The sequence below is a fragment of the Pipra filicauda genome, unplaced genomic scaffold (genome assembly GCF_003945595.2).
Source record: "Pipra filicauda isolate LSUMZ 115617 unplaced genomic scaffold, ASM394559v2 scaffold296_size2174093_pilon, whole genome shotgun sequence".
Classification (NCBI taxonomy): Eukaryota; Metazoa; Chordata; class Aves; order Passeriformes; family Pipridae; genus Pipra; species Pipra filicauda.
In genome coordinates, this window is record NW_024104416.1 from 37,529 (window position 1) to 52,293 (window position 14,765).

The following is a 14,765-nucleotide window of genomic DNA, read 5'->3' on the forward strand; positions in this document are numbered from 1 at the left end:
TGGACCATGTCATGGTTGTTTACTATTAGGGATGCATGTTGTGGTGTGGTTACCACGAGGTGGCACATGTCAACACCTAATGGCTCCAAAAATGGCCCTGCCAGACCTGGAGGGTCATCCCCAGCATGGCAGGGTGTGCTGCAATAGTGTCCTCCCTTGTTCCAACCCTTCTCAGCTGTCCTCCCTCTGTGCTCTTTACATGCTGTGAAAATGGGGCCCTGCTGTCCCCTGATGTGCTCTTCTCACAGCGTGTGCTCCACTGCTGAAGCCACAGCTCCGGGTTTCAGTGGGCACTGGGAGCAGACACTGTGCCTGCAGAACATCTCCCTGCGGAGCAGCTGCTCCAGCTCCCACTGGACTGCCATGGTTGTGCTTCACAGAAACAGAAAACTCCTGGAAGCATCTCTGGGACCTCATTTATTTGTGGTTGTCTCCAGCATCTCTCACTCAGCATCAGAAACTGGAGGCTGAAGGTGCTGCTCCTATGCCTCAGCCAAAGCCAGAGAGAAATGTCAGCTGCTGTGTGATGACTAAGTCTCACATGCTTATTGCTCCTATCAGTTAGAGCTCTTAATCACTTTGTGCTGTTTCATCCTATAACATGAATTCACTTCAAGCTGTGAAATTCACCATTTTTGCCATGACTAATTTGTGAAATCTGCCACCTTCCTTTGTGGTTCCGTTGTGCCCTAGTCAGGCATCATCTGTCTGATTAGGGAAATCTGTGATTTGTTTCTTGCAGTTGAGCCAATACAATTTCATTCCCCTCCTTCCTCCTCTTTGCACTCGACTGTGATTTCACTGTCGCTTTTGCCTTTGGATGTGCCGGGGCTGGAGGGCTGTGGAGCCATCTTTGCTGGGGCTTGCACAGCAAGTCCTGGCTTTCCTCCTCTGTACCACCTGTGCACAGGGCTCAACCTGACTCAAGCCGAGGCTTTAACCCTGGCTTTGGTTAAAGCTGCTTAGGTCTATTATATTATGTTTACCATCTTACTACATTTCTCCCAGCCTGGTTGCTGCAATATTTTGGAAATCATTTCCCACCTGCCTTGCCAGTGCCTTGTTTCACATACATTCATCTGTTACTCTTTATACTGAACATTGCTGGCATTACTAAATGCTATAAATATACCCAGTATACCATAAAAATACACAAGCAGATGACTGGTCTTGCCTACAAGAAATACTATGAATTTTTCATTTTTTCACATGCTCTGGGCAAAATCCAGAGGGTGCTCAAGGAACATCTCATAACTGAGTTGGGTCCTAAATTCCTATTTTCTCACTGATTAGTTAATGTCTAAAAATATTTTCCCACACTCTTAATGTCTTAATTGTTCCTTGAAGACATTGCAAGCTCACCCATCCTTTTTTTACACCGTCTTACAAACCCAGTGAAATATTATTTTAGTATTTCTGTCACTGAAATACAGTGATAAATGGTCTTCTTTTAAGATCAGTGGGAACAGAATAATGGATGTGCAGGAGAGCTTATTGACTTGCTTTTGCCAAAACAGAGTCCTGCCATGAAGTTTAGAAGGATCACAAGATGCCCTGGATACTTCTCATGCTTTTCTTTGTTTAATGGTAAAGCTTATAGGTTTGGGCTACACAGTTTTACAAGATAAAGATAGAAAAGCAAAGGAAACCTTCCCTCCTAGCTCTACTTATTCTCACCATAACTTTCCTTCCCATCTCTCTGTTTCTGTATTCTACCTTTTTTTACCAGTTTCACTCAAAATTAATCACCTCCCTGTCTGAAAAACAGTCATGGAAATAAGATTCAGTAGCATGATTTCTCTCAACAGATAAATAAATGGGCAAATCTCCAAGAATCCCTGGCTATAATTAACCCTGTATCAAAATCCCAGAAGAGGAAGTTCAGGAACATCCCAAGAGCCTGTTCATTACTTTATCTGGCTATCAGAAAACCTATGGGCCTGATGATGCTTCTGCCCAAACAGTGCCCAAATCTCTCTGAATGACCCTGAGAGCAGGATTAGGGCTGGTGCTCAGCACCCCATGCCCTCCTCTGTATTTGCTGCTTCCAGCACAGCAATCTTGCAGCCACACCAGCCCGAGCTATTTACTCACCACCACTGTGGACTAATCAGATGGCAATAAAAGCTTTTACTGTGCCATCCGGTTTGTGATCAGCAGAAACATAAAAAGCATGAGAGAAAATTGATTTTTGGCATTAATTGTGAGCAAAGAACATTATACTGAGTACAGAGAGGGTGGGTTTTTTCAGGCAGAAAGATTCTATTTTAGTCTTTGAAAAGTGATTCCGGAAGATGCTGAGCTAAGCCCAATGGACATACTTTTCAAATACCATAAGGCAAAGAGTAGTTACTGAATCTCCTCAGTCTTATTAGCTTACATAAACATAAAAATTTGAATAATGTTTAAAAAGCTAAATTCTCCAGATAATCAGTAAGTGTTTATTACTGAGATGTAGCAAATATGCATGAGATTTCCCCGGTGACATTTTGGTTGCACGACTTAAAAGGTGTAGAAAAGCCTTCTCCACGTGGGGCCAGGCAGAAACTTCTGCAGGCTCCCGAGGTCACTCAGCCACAGCGTGGACCTTCCTGGTCCCCTTCAGGAAGGAGCAGGAGGAAATCAGAATTCACTGACTTGTGCTACAGCTCTGGTGATTTATAAATAAATCATCCCCACACAATGATTGATGTCTCCATATAAATAATTAAGTCTTGACCTTATGTTATGACACCTGCTAAATTTTTTGGCACTTGAAAACAGTGCTCAGGAGAGATCCTTGACTCTGGATAAATAAAGGTGGGACTGAGTTTGAGGGGAAGGGGGAGCCAGGTTTTTGTTTACCCTCATTTTGTTCTGTTTGATTCCATCAGCTAATTGATGATGATTATTAATCTCCGTTGCCATCTACCCTATGGATTTAATTCCTGCCTGTGATTGCTGTTGGAAAGTTTGCTCCATTAGAAGCAGACTTGGATTGGATTTCCAGTCACCAGAGTTTCCCAGAGCTCCCCCAAATCACTGTGTGACCTAGTCCAGGCACTTTACACTTTTTTTTTTTGGCTCTTTACTTTGTTTGGTGGCAGGTCTCCAGTAGCCAGGCTGACACTGTCATTCTGCTCAACCAGGCTAGGTAGCAGGTGTCAGCAAAAGTTTAATTTGGAAGCTCATGAATTCAAAAGAAGAGCTTAACAGTTATCCCCAACACAGAGAGCTGCTGTGGCCTGAGCCTGGAAAAGAGAAAATCCCAGGGACATGAAAGGAATTGATGAGACACCAGGCATCTGACAAAATGAAATCTTCTCGGGATAAACTGGGGATATCTCCCCCCCTCAAATAGTGAGCATCGTTAATAAACAAAACGGATTTAGCAGTGGCATTTTCACTTCTGAGACTGTTCAGGTTTGCCATTCACCTTCCCTCACTGCTATTCAGCCTATTCTCTGAAGAGCTGCAACTTTTAAATCTTGCAGTAAAATACAAGCATTTCAGGGTAAGCATCTAACATAAAAAAAAAAAAAAAAGAGCATCTTTAGGTTTTTTTAAGCATGTTAATTTGCACGCAACACAAGTCAGCTATAGACAGAAAACAACATTATTACACAATTACAATAAGGGCTTTCCTAACTCCTCAAAAAGCTTAAAAAAATAATCACACAGCTACGACCGGGTATCACATCATTTCTGGCTACTTCCACAGCCAACGCCGGGGAATCCCAGGTGTCAGCCAGGTGCCTGGGCTGTCCGGTTGCCCATCTCTAGCACACTGGGGCTAACACACTTGGACAAATTATCCTCTGCCGTGTGTTTGCCGTGGTTTGAATCTGCCCGTTCTGGAGCGCTGGGTGAGGTGTAAAGTGGCTTTTCAAGGTCCGGGCTGCCCGGGTCGCCCAGCAGGGGCGGGGGGATCGGGACGTGCCGAGAAGTGCTCCTCCGGGAGATCAGCGCCCAGAGCAAACCCCTGTCCTCTACACAGAACTCCAGAAATGAAAAAGTGCCCTCCTGTCCCCTCGCACCGCTCCTGCTCGCGTAGGCTGAACTCCGGGAGAACTGGGTTTCCAGCCTAGGGAGATGCCTGCATTTATCAACTAGTTTGCTTTGAATCCCGTTATTTTCGCTACACAAACCCGCGCCGGACTCGCACCCGCGAGCAGGCACAGCCCGGCGGAGCCGCCGGCTCCATCCTCACCTGGAGTTGTGTCCCGGTGCCCGAGCGGGGCTGGGCCGGCCCCGCCCGGCTGCGGGGGCAGCGGAGCGGGATGGGGCGGAGGGGCCGCGCCGCAGCCCCGGGGCGACCCCCGCCCCTCCACCCCCAATTCCCGGCCCCGGGAATTACGGCGCCGCGAGGGCAGCCCTGAGGTGAGGGGATCGCGCCGCCGGGAAAGGGGGGGACACGGGACGGGGGTCCCCATGGCAAGTTTGGGCACTTTCCCGAAGTGGTGCGGGGAAAAGTTGGGGAGCGGCCGGGGGTGCGGGGGGCCGGGGTGCGCAGCGCGGCCCGGGGACGGGGGGTGAGGGTCTTACCACTGACCTGCCGCGGCCGCGCCGCCTCCCGCGCCCGCTCAGCGCATCCTCCGCGCCGCTCCCGCCGCCGCCCTGCGCGCCGCAGCCGCGGCTCCGCGCCCGCGATGCTCGGCGGGGAGGAGAGAGTGAAGCGGGACAGCCCGCCCGGAGACGGGAGGCCGCCGCCCCCTCCCCGCCCCCCGATCCCCGCTCCGCGCTCCGCTCGGCCCCCGCCCCGCGCACCTCCGGCAGCAGGTACGGCCTCCGCCGGGAGCGGCCCCGGCCCGGCCGCGCCCCCGCGCATCGTCCTCCGCCGCGGGCGGGGCCGCCGCCTTGCCGGGGAGCCGCTCGCCTTGCCGGGGAGCCGCTCGCCTTGCCGGGGAGCCGCTCGCCTTGCCGGGGAGCCGCTCGCCTTGCCGGGGAGCCGCTCGCCTTGCCGGGGAGCCTCTCGCCTCTGGAGCCCGACGCGTCCCCGCGGCTCGGGCTGCGCCGGGCGGTGTGTGAAGGGCAGCGCCGTGTCTGCCGGCGCGGGTGTGACCGCCCTGCGCGCACCCGGCTCCTGCATCCCGAGCCTCCGCCCGCGCGGCTCCCACAGGGACAGCGCAGCCCCCGAGCGGGAAGTTACGGGGAGCGAGGAAAGGTCCCGGGCATGGTGCTGGGAGAGCCTCTGCGCCCCTGCTGCCGGGTGTCGTCTGCGAGGAACGGGGCAGGGAGGCTTTTCCGTATCCTCAGTGTGGATACGAGCATCCTGCCGGGCGTCTCCTGCGGGCTGCAATTTGACATCGTTATTGAAAATATATGTGTTTTGAGACTAGTTGGGAAGATCCGTGGCCCACACTTGCTCCCAAAAGGAGGCGACTGCGAACACACGCCCCAAGGGCAGACACGGTAGAATTAATTGGAAGAGAATTGAAGTGGTGGTGCCCTCAAACAACAAATCGGAGCAGACTCACTGTAGCCAGGGCATGGTGGGCACCAAGGTGCCCTGTCTCGAGCCTGGATATGGACTGTGGAGCAACTGCACAGAAGGGACCTCTTGCACTCTCTGCTGGCTATTTCCCACCCTAAAATACTGGGAGGTTTTTCGAGCGCGTCTGTGCAGCAGAATAAAGAGTCTAATAAGAGCGAAAGCAGAGTATGGCTGTGGTCTCCAAGAGTGGCCTCGGTGGCATGCCTGGCTATTGCTACTGTAATTAAATGGCTACTGGCTGAAATTAAGCAACTCCAATATTATATTAAATAGTGCCCCCAGAGCCTGGGCATCGAGGGGGTGCCCTGCACCCGCTCCTCAGCTTTGGGAGTGCGGGTCTCAGGAGCTGCCCTTGCTGCCAGGGAGCCACGGGAGCAGGGTTTGCCAACAAACAAAGCCAGATGTGTTGTGTTGAGTCCCCACCACCAGCCTCAGCCAGACACTCTGTGTGTACAGTGTTAAATGTGTGTCAAGATGGAGCCTATGCACAGCCCTCAGAATAGTTTCAGGTGTGTTTTATAAATAAACAATGACATTTATCCTGTGACTACATTAGCAGAAATACATTATACTTAGTGTGCTCCCCATCAATCAATTGTTCTGACTAAGTAGGTGTTATTTATTAAAGTATTGATTAGGGACCCAGTTCTGTAGTCCTCAAGCAAGCCAGTTCTTTGCTGATAGGATGAAATATTTGATTGAGAGTTTCGAGGCCAGACTTTATGTAATTCTATTGTCATAGGAAAGAAAGGTGCATGTGATACGGCTTTCCAGGGGAAGATGCATTCATGCCACTTGGAGTTCAAAGGAAGAATAACACGTGAAAACTGCAATCATTGCTTTACCTGAGCACCTTCTGTCCTACTCTCTGTGGCGCAGGGCGCATAAGCTGTCACAGCAAAAATAATAAGCCTAACTGGGGAAAGTGAGTTGCATACAATAAATGTAATACATTCCTCGACGTCTGTTGCTATGGCAGGTGACCGGGGAGAACACTGTCCTCCAAGGGCCAACTCCTGCTCGTGTGGCACAGGGAACCTTCCCTGCTACACCCCTGCTGGACACCTCCGTGAGCAGGCTGAGCAGAATGTGGCTCTGTATTCTTTATTCAGGTTGTGTTATGAAAAATTGCTTTAAATGAATGACCTTGAAAACAAAGCTCCAAACAAGAGTCTTGGCACTAGGTCAGTGACAGCGAGTTCTCTGCCCCGCTGCCTGCAAGACTCACAATTACCTTCTTCTTCAGTTTTAACTCCATTACTTGCAAAAAATTCCCAAGAATTTGAAAAATAAGGTATCTCAAACCAACGATTCCTGGGGGTTATTTTTGTCTTTGGGAGGATTGATTTTTATTTTTTTCCCTCTCTGTCTCCAGTGGAACAGAAGGCAACGTGAATCCCTTTTGTTTACTTCTTTGTTTCTGCTCCTGACTGCTTAATAATATAAGCAGATGTGTATGGCTCTGCTGTAGTCTGGGGCCAGTTAGTGGCTATTACAAAGTTGGGAGGAAGAGCAACAATCACAAAACCTTGGTTTTGAGAGGGTAGAATGAACAAAGAGAACATAACAGAAAAAAAAAAGAAAATATGTAAGAAAAGAATATACTTAATAAATGCATATGCTAGAACAATGAAAGATTTTTATTCAGGTATTTCTAGGAAATGAGATTTCTAATTATTTTGATATTAAAACACGTTACAGTAAATTCAATATTTATTGAAGGGAATCTTTTTTTTATTAGTTGCACAGACTCATACACTCAGGGTGCAAACAAACATCCCAGCATATAATCTAGTATTGTTGTGATCTAGCAGTACTAGTACTGTGCTTATAATCAGGATTTCTGGTTATTATACACTGCAGACTGTCACTTAAGAGTCCTATATAGATTCTAATTTCTTTTAAAACTGGAAGGAATTGTTTACCTTTGCTTAGTCAATCAGCAAATGCAACTTATATTTTCAGAATGTTTGCTATGGAAAGCTGGAAAACAGTTGGGGGTGAGTGAAATTAATTGTAAAGTTGTTTTTGATGCTTAGATACATTTGGTCATTTGGAGACTGATATTTATAGCAATACTGTCTGAATGCTTTAGTAAAAAGATTATTTCCCCCAATCTGACAATTATTTGGGGGAAAAAAGTAATTTTTTAATATTATATATCATAGGAAAGTTCATCTTATACTGAGTCTTTCTTCATCTCTCAGAAAACAGCACAGAGAAAAATGAAGAGAACATATGGTGTCTTCTATCAGTCAGTCATCATTACTGCTTCTTCACACTATGTCATCACCCCACAAATAGCAAATGAGTGTGAATTTCGCCCTGCTGAAAGAGAAAAGAAAAAACTGGTTAGTGCAGCCAGCCAAGTAAAAAAAAAATTAATAAATATTACAATAGCATCAACTGGAAGATCATATAAAATATTAAAGACAATGAGAATGCAGAGGGAAAACCCCCTAAACTGTCAAACAATAGTATCAAACCTGAAAATGTTGAGCTGGAGCAGAACTCATGAATTTCTCTTGATTTGATAACCAAGCTTGAAATATTGATGGGACACAGTCTCTCCTGCCCATTCTTTATGAATGATTCTGTGCTATTTGTGGTACTCAAACAGACAGAACTCAAATAAGAACTGTGAGGAATATAATGTAATAGTTTGTCTCTGGGGCTTCCATAAAATCCTGAATTTCCTTTTAAAGCAGACATCTAGGAAAAATATAATTTCATTTAATTCCCTGATATTCCTATTACACTTCTAGTGTAAAGGTTGCAATTCAAATCCTTATCTGCAAAGCCCCTCTGCCATTCTTAGTCTCTTGAAAAGAAATATATGACAAAGCAACCTTGGAAACAGCTGTCGTAGGAACTTAATAAACCCCAACACTTGAAACATCCATCCCAGCTTTGGAAGGGATAATTCAAAACCACCCTCCTATAGGAGCAGCAAAAGCAGTTGAGATTTATGGGGAAAAAAGTATATATATGTGTGTGTGTGTTTATCTGTAATATTATATATTTCTGGAAATCCGGCAAATTTTCAGACCGGAAAAACCAAAGTATTCATTTTTTCTTCTACCTCTTCCCCTTCCCCCAGTGTTATTGCAATACTGCACAGACCCAAAGGCAGCTCCAAGTGGCACATCCAGAATGGTGCAACAAAGCAACAAATTAAGAGCCTTGTTGGAAACTCCAAAGCAAATCTGGGCCAGATTGTCTCCCAGATCTCTAATCCTTCATTCCCTTTGGATCCTTCCCTCAAAAGCAGCTCATAACAGGATGCTAATGCACCTGGAATTGAGCCCCATACACAAGCTACAAGGGGACCAAGCTCATCTGCAAGCTCCTCAAATGTTGGTGCCCAGCTGAAATAGGTGCTTCATAAAACCATGGTTCAAACTATTGCCTGTGCAGACTCTTGAGCTAGACATAAATTTCTTCTATGACCAGCCCCAGGATCTGATTATATCACTGATGGTGCCTTAGAGTAGCCAGGCCTGACTGGGGGAACACAGCTTTTCTCTAAAGACCATTTTCTTAAAACTGCTTGCACACAAACAGCCAGTGAGGATGAGCTTGGCAGGCTGGGACATGGGACAGTGGCAGGTAGGGCTGTGGAAGAGGGAAAAGAACAAAGTAGTGCAAGGTATAGAAGGTAATGGTAGGTAGGTAATGCTAGGGATAGAAGAAAGTGGAATAAAAGTGCATTTTCTGGGACTTAACCAAAATAAAAAAAAAAATGAAATAATTCCATGCACTCTGGCCCTGGAGCAATGCTTCTCCACGGCTATATCTGGCAAGGTTTCTATGGAGAGGCAATGTCTTTATCAGACCAAGAAATATCAGTGGGACAAATTGTAGGGTACGAAACCATTCTTTGGGAACAAAATAGAAATCTCTGAAAAAATTATAGAAACCTCAAAAGACAGAATTGGAAGAGATGTATTAGATCATATGGTTTGTCCTTTGGTAGCAGCAGTAACAAATTGTCCCCTGGAGACAGAGAACATCAGTTATTTCATAAAATATAGCCAAAAGGCCCAGAAGGGACAATATGCTTTAGAAAGAGAAGCCTGAGAAGCATTTGATTTAGTCTAAGTGAGAACAGCCAGACCTACCAGACTCAGAATCCAAAAGTGGCACTCCAAACTTCTCTTTGGAAACTCCGTGGATCACCTAGAGTAACTGGGAGCTGGAGCTTTTGTCCTTTTTACACGGGGGAGGTGCTGGAAGGGATTCTTTTCCACGGGATGTACAAAGACGTATGTTGAAATACTCCCCAGAACAACACACAGGGGTGCTGGGGTTTGGAGTATTTTCCTGCTCCTGTTTTGTCCGTCCTGGGAGACTGGTGGTTGAGATGGAGAAATTGCTGATGGCCCTTCAAAGGACCGAAGCCGAAGGTAAATATTGTTTTTCAAGACATAATTTGTTGCAGGTAGTATGATGTGCTGTTCTAAGTTTGGGTCTCCACTGGATGTATTCAAATCCCATCCAGTTCTGGCTTTGGGGGCTTGGGGCTCTTTAGGAATGGCTTCACTGTCCTGCATGGATTTGCTTTGTCATTTCCAGAGACAGTTAAACTCAGGGACAGAATTTGTGTGCACCTCATGTGCAGCTCCTTATTGACTGTGTTTGGACAAGAAATGGAACCATGATCCATCAGTGTAGAGATGGACTGTGCTGTGCAGCTGTTGGGGTGACACTGAGCATGTTTTCCCAAGTGGGTGTGTGGAATAAATCATACTGGAAAGATGAATTGGAGAAAAATATGCTCAATGTTGGCTAGCAAAAGTGATCCTAGTGGGATCACTCCACCACTGAAGGAATGTGTCACAGCTCTTTCATAGGTGACATAAACAAGTTCCTTTTTAGGCTGCCGGGAACAGGGGCAGATCTCCTGGCACTTGCACTGATTCTTCTCAATGTGATGTGTTTTGTGAGTTGGTGGTATGACTCAGCAGAGAGGGAGCACTGTGCAGGCTGTAAACCTGCTCCTGAACATCCGTTCTGAGGACCAACAAAGCAAAATGTACAAAACCCACAACACTCTTCCCAGGCTCAGGTTAGGCCTGGCTCCTGATCCCTTATCACAGACCTTCTCTCTCTTCAGCATCTCTTGCCTTCTGCTCCTTTTTCCCAGGGAATGTGCCTCGTGCTGTCCATCCCACCCACCTGCTGCAAAAACAAACCTGCCTTTGACCAGACCTTCCTGCCACCTCTTTTCTTTGCCGCCTCTGTCTCTTCCCTCTCATGTTCCTATTAACAGTTCTACCTTTTTTTTTTTTAACATATAATGTGAAGAATTGATTTTGTGTGTGGTTCATGCAGAGGGGGCTGAGCCTGTGAACAAAGCCAATGTTTCTTTTTCTTCCTTCTACCATTGTTTTGCATCTGTCATGCTGTTTTCAATAAACAATTAAAGTACAAGTATTGTGGTCAACTGGGATTTCACCTAGTCTGCTTCCTTGAATATCCCTCCTGTGAAGTGGGAATGCCACATTCTGGAGCTGCTGTATGATACACAATTTCATTACATGATACTGCTCCCTGTTTCTCCTGCACTTCCACTGCCTGGAATACTGAGAGGAGCAAAACCAGGGGCAAAGGGGAAGCCATAGATTTAGGCCTGGATTTGCATGACCTCATTGGCTGGGTTTTGTTTGCAAACCCAAGGGTGCTTGAGATTCAGGTCACTTCTCTCAATCCCCCTGCAGTGGTAGGCGTGTGTGAATGCATCAGAGAGGAGAGACAAATGACTCACATTATGATCCATCTTTATTTCAAATAGTACTCAGCAAAAGAAGAGGGTGGCTTTTGTGTTGCAAACCCCTGTTGATTTAATATTTATTTTGCCAAGCTGGGTGTGGTTTGGGCAGAGGTTCTATATGTCTTAACACACAGAGGGTGAGGGCAGCACAGACCTGTGATTTTTAGTCTGGCCAGCTTCTCAGAGGAAAGCTAACAGATCAATTAGGGGGAAAAAAAAGTGAACTATCTTTGGCCTGTAGATTTTCCCCTGATTCTTCCCTCTTGTTCTCATTTCTGAACAGTCATTGTCATCTTGTCTCATTAGAGGCAATACAATCTGAAGGGTAAGAAGGCAAAAATCCTGGCTATTGACATATGTGATGCAAACTAGCTCTTATTTCCTTTGTAAATAGGGGATTGGGGAAGAGTGTAGCAGATGTCTTGTCAACTGGGGAATGTGCTGTTGTCCTTTAGAAATCAGATGTTGCCTAGGTGTGTTGGTTTTCCTTAGAGCTAAAGCAGTGATGCTTCCAGAGTCAGGCTTTCAGTCTTCCCTGAATTTTGAATCACTAAAGCACCTCCAAGGTCACTTCCTGGAATACCTTTGGATTTTCATCACTTTGGGCCATCTGGACTAGATGAGCAAGGTGATGTCAGTGAACTCCTTTGTGAACAACTATCCATATGACAAAGGGAAGAATGCTGTGAAAAGGGGAGGCAAAAGCTCAGGGCGGACTCAGGATTTCAGGCTTATTTTGAACCGAGCAATGTAACCTTTCAAATTCACAAAGCATTGTCAGCTCTTGTGATCCTTTATTAGTCTGCTTGGGTTTGATTTCTGTTTGTATTTTTACTATCTAGGGAAAAACAGATTTTGGCATCCTTTAGTCTGAACATTGTCAACTGTCACTGTAGGAATAAGGGGAGCAAGAATTCCTTATGTGAGCAAGATTTAATTGACTGGGCACTTAGGGAGAAGAAAAAAGAAAAAGGAATATCTGTAGCTTGGTTCAGGCATTCTGTCCATTCTGGAAATAAAGGAAGAGAGAACACAAGCTGCTACATTTGTGTGATTGCACTAAAATAGCAGCTTGTGTTTACATTTTAACTTTCCATTATGAGGCTGCTGGCTGTGTAGCTGGAAGCACAGTTTTGGGATGTGGCGAGTACCTGTTTTGTGGGCCCTCTTACAGTGCCCCAAACAGCCAACACACAAACATCATCCTTTTGATGTCCATGACAGCTTCTGAGGCCAAGGCTTATGGCACTGAGGATTTCATTCTCTTTGCAAGTGCCATAAAATGAGAATATGCAGTAAAAAAGAGACACAAATAATGTTTGCTCTGTCTCTCTCAGACTGGTTTTACCTATACAGTGAAAGTGGTTGGCGACTCTTTGTGCTTCTGTTAATTCAAGACTGCATTGAAATTCTCCCTTATTTCATCCAGGGCCAGGCTCTGCCCTCATGTCCATTTTGGATGGTTTCTTAGTATGTCAAGTGTGTCATTGGGCTCCAAGTGTGATATGGTAAAGCACAGAGCAATATTTTATAGCCTGTCAGACCTGAAGCACCAATTGCAATGTAAATGTTCTCACTCCTGTATCTAATTCACTCAAACTGATCCCCAATGCAGGTGATCCCCTGGATGGCTTTCCCAAATACTGATGGCAAAACCACAGCCCTGCGCTGGAGGTGCCAGTGGTCTTTCTTTTTTAATAATTCTTAATCTGGTTACAAAGCTGTTCTTAGGGTTGAAGGAAATCCCCTCCTTCCCCTCCCATTTCCCCAGGTTTTTGGGGAGACTGAATAAAGACCTTCCTCTAGGCTGTCACTTTGCAAATCAAGCTGCTTCTAATCAACACAGTTACTTGCCCTTCTGTACCTTAAAAAGCAATGGCAGAGACCACTGGTAGGAGCTCAGTGGTAACATGTCAACCCCTTTTCATTAAGCATTCCAGCTTGCATTGGAACCTGACTGCTCCTCCAGCTCTCAGAATACAGTCAACTTTTTGTTTGATCCCACGGGGTCCTTGAGGTTTATTTCATTACAGAGTATAATATCTCCTAATGGGAACTAGGCAATAGACATACCAAGAACTAGGAAACAGGAGATTTTGTGTCAAAAGAGAATTCAATTTTAATTAATCTTTTCAGGGTAATTCAATTAAGTCTTCAGGAGAAACCTACTTCTGCTTTTGCCTACGGTTCCCTGCACTGATTCTGCATATTTTCAATCTGTAACTCTGTAGTCCAAGAGTACAGCTAAATAAAAACCAAAAGATACATGTTAGATGACAACTTGGGAGATTTGCTTGTTTACCCGGATTGGATTTTTTCCTTTTAACAGGACTAGTGCGTTTTGCTGAGAACAGGAAGATCTTTATGTTTTTCCCCATGTCTCTTTCTCCCTCCTTCCCTCCCACAATGCCACACACTTGTCTGTGTGTCTATCTGTGTAAATACTCTGTAAGTTTTTCATTAACAAGAAGACTTTCCTTTTCTGACTCTTAATTTAAAAGTGGGAGACACAGTTCTTTGTTGCTACCTCTGTATCCCTCCAGCAGTGCAAGAAAGAGCCCTGTGTCAGCATGTATGGGTGGGTATACATGTGTTTAGTCTCTGTATCTACAACCTCCAGAGCCAGATGTCATAATTCACACATGGGTGACAGCCAGTTTAGAAATTATTCTCTTTAAAATGGAAAGAAAATATATAGAATGTATAAACTTGTAGTACTATCTCCTTCTAGCTAGTTCTCCTCCGCCCTCTGAACAAGTAATTTCTCAATTTTTATTCTCATTGTGTTTAGGGCTGAAAAAAGAATTTCTTGGCATCACTCTGATTTTTCATTGCTTTCAAGTAAAGGACTTTTATTTCTCCGATGATATTGTATTGGTTATGAAGGGAATGCCTGTTACCCAGATGTGCTCTGCCTCCCATCCAGCTGGGCAAGGCCTGTCCTAAAAGGATGAGGTTAGAAGGTAGGTTAGGATTCACTTCCTTTAGGTGTAAAAAGCTCAAAATCATGTAATCTCAGAGTGGTGGTTATTTAGTGACACCCATTTTATGCAGAAGTATCTGGGGTTTACCATGACAGTGAGGGACTGGTTGGCCAAGTGTGTGCAGGAAGGCAAGTCTGCCCATGGGGTTCTGAGCAGCAAGCCAAGAGCAGAACACACTCCCTCTCCCTCTCTGATTTGTGCTGTAGCCTGTAATAGAAAATAAATTAACATATTCATTTTAATCTTAGGCAAGGAAGAGTGACATATTTGCTTATCTGGGAATGCAGGGCGTTGTATCATCTCTGGCAGAACGGGGAACACTCCAGCAAACGGAGACGCCTCTGCAGAGCCGGGGCCTGATGGAAGGTGTGCAGTGCAGCTGCTGAAGTGAGAGCAGCTGAGTGCTCAGGAATCAGGCTTTGAATGCCCAATTTATTTTTCATTTGATTCTCTCCTTAGCTTTATTTAAAACTGTTTTGATAATGGGAGGCGTCTGGCTTTGGGAGTTTAGCACAGGGCAGGGAGAAAACTGAGA

At 45.6% G+C, this 14,765-nt stretch overlaps 1 protein-coding gene across 1 annotated transcript in view; it reads left to right on the forward strand.

The window, feature by feature from the left end:
* The first annotated feature begins 4,160 nt into the window (after window positions 1-4,160).
* Window positions 4,161-14,765, forward strand: part of PEPD (peptidase D) — a 192,767-nt gene continuing 182,162 nt past the window's right edge. The window contains exon 1 of the mRNA XM_039383049.1: window positions 4,161-4,359. The gene's annotated coding sequence lies outside the window, so the exon portion shown is untranslated. The remainder of the gene's footprint in view (window positions 4,360-14,765) is intronic.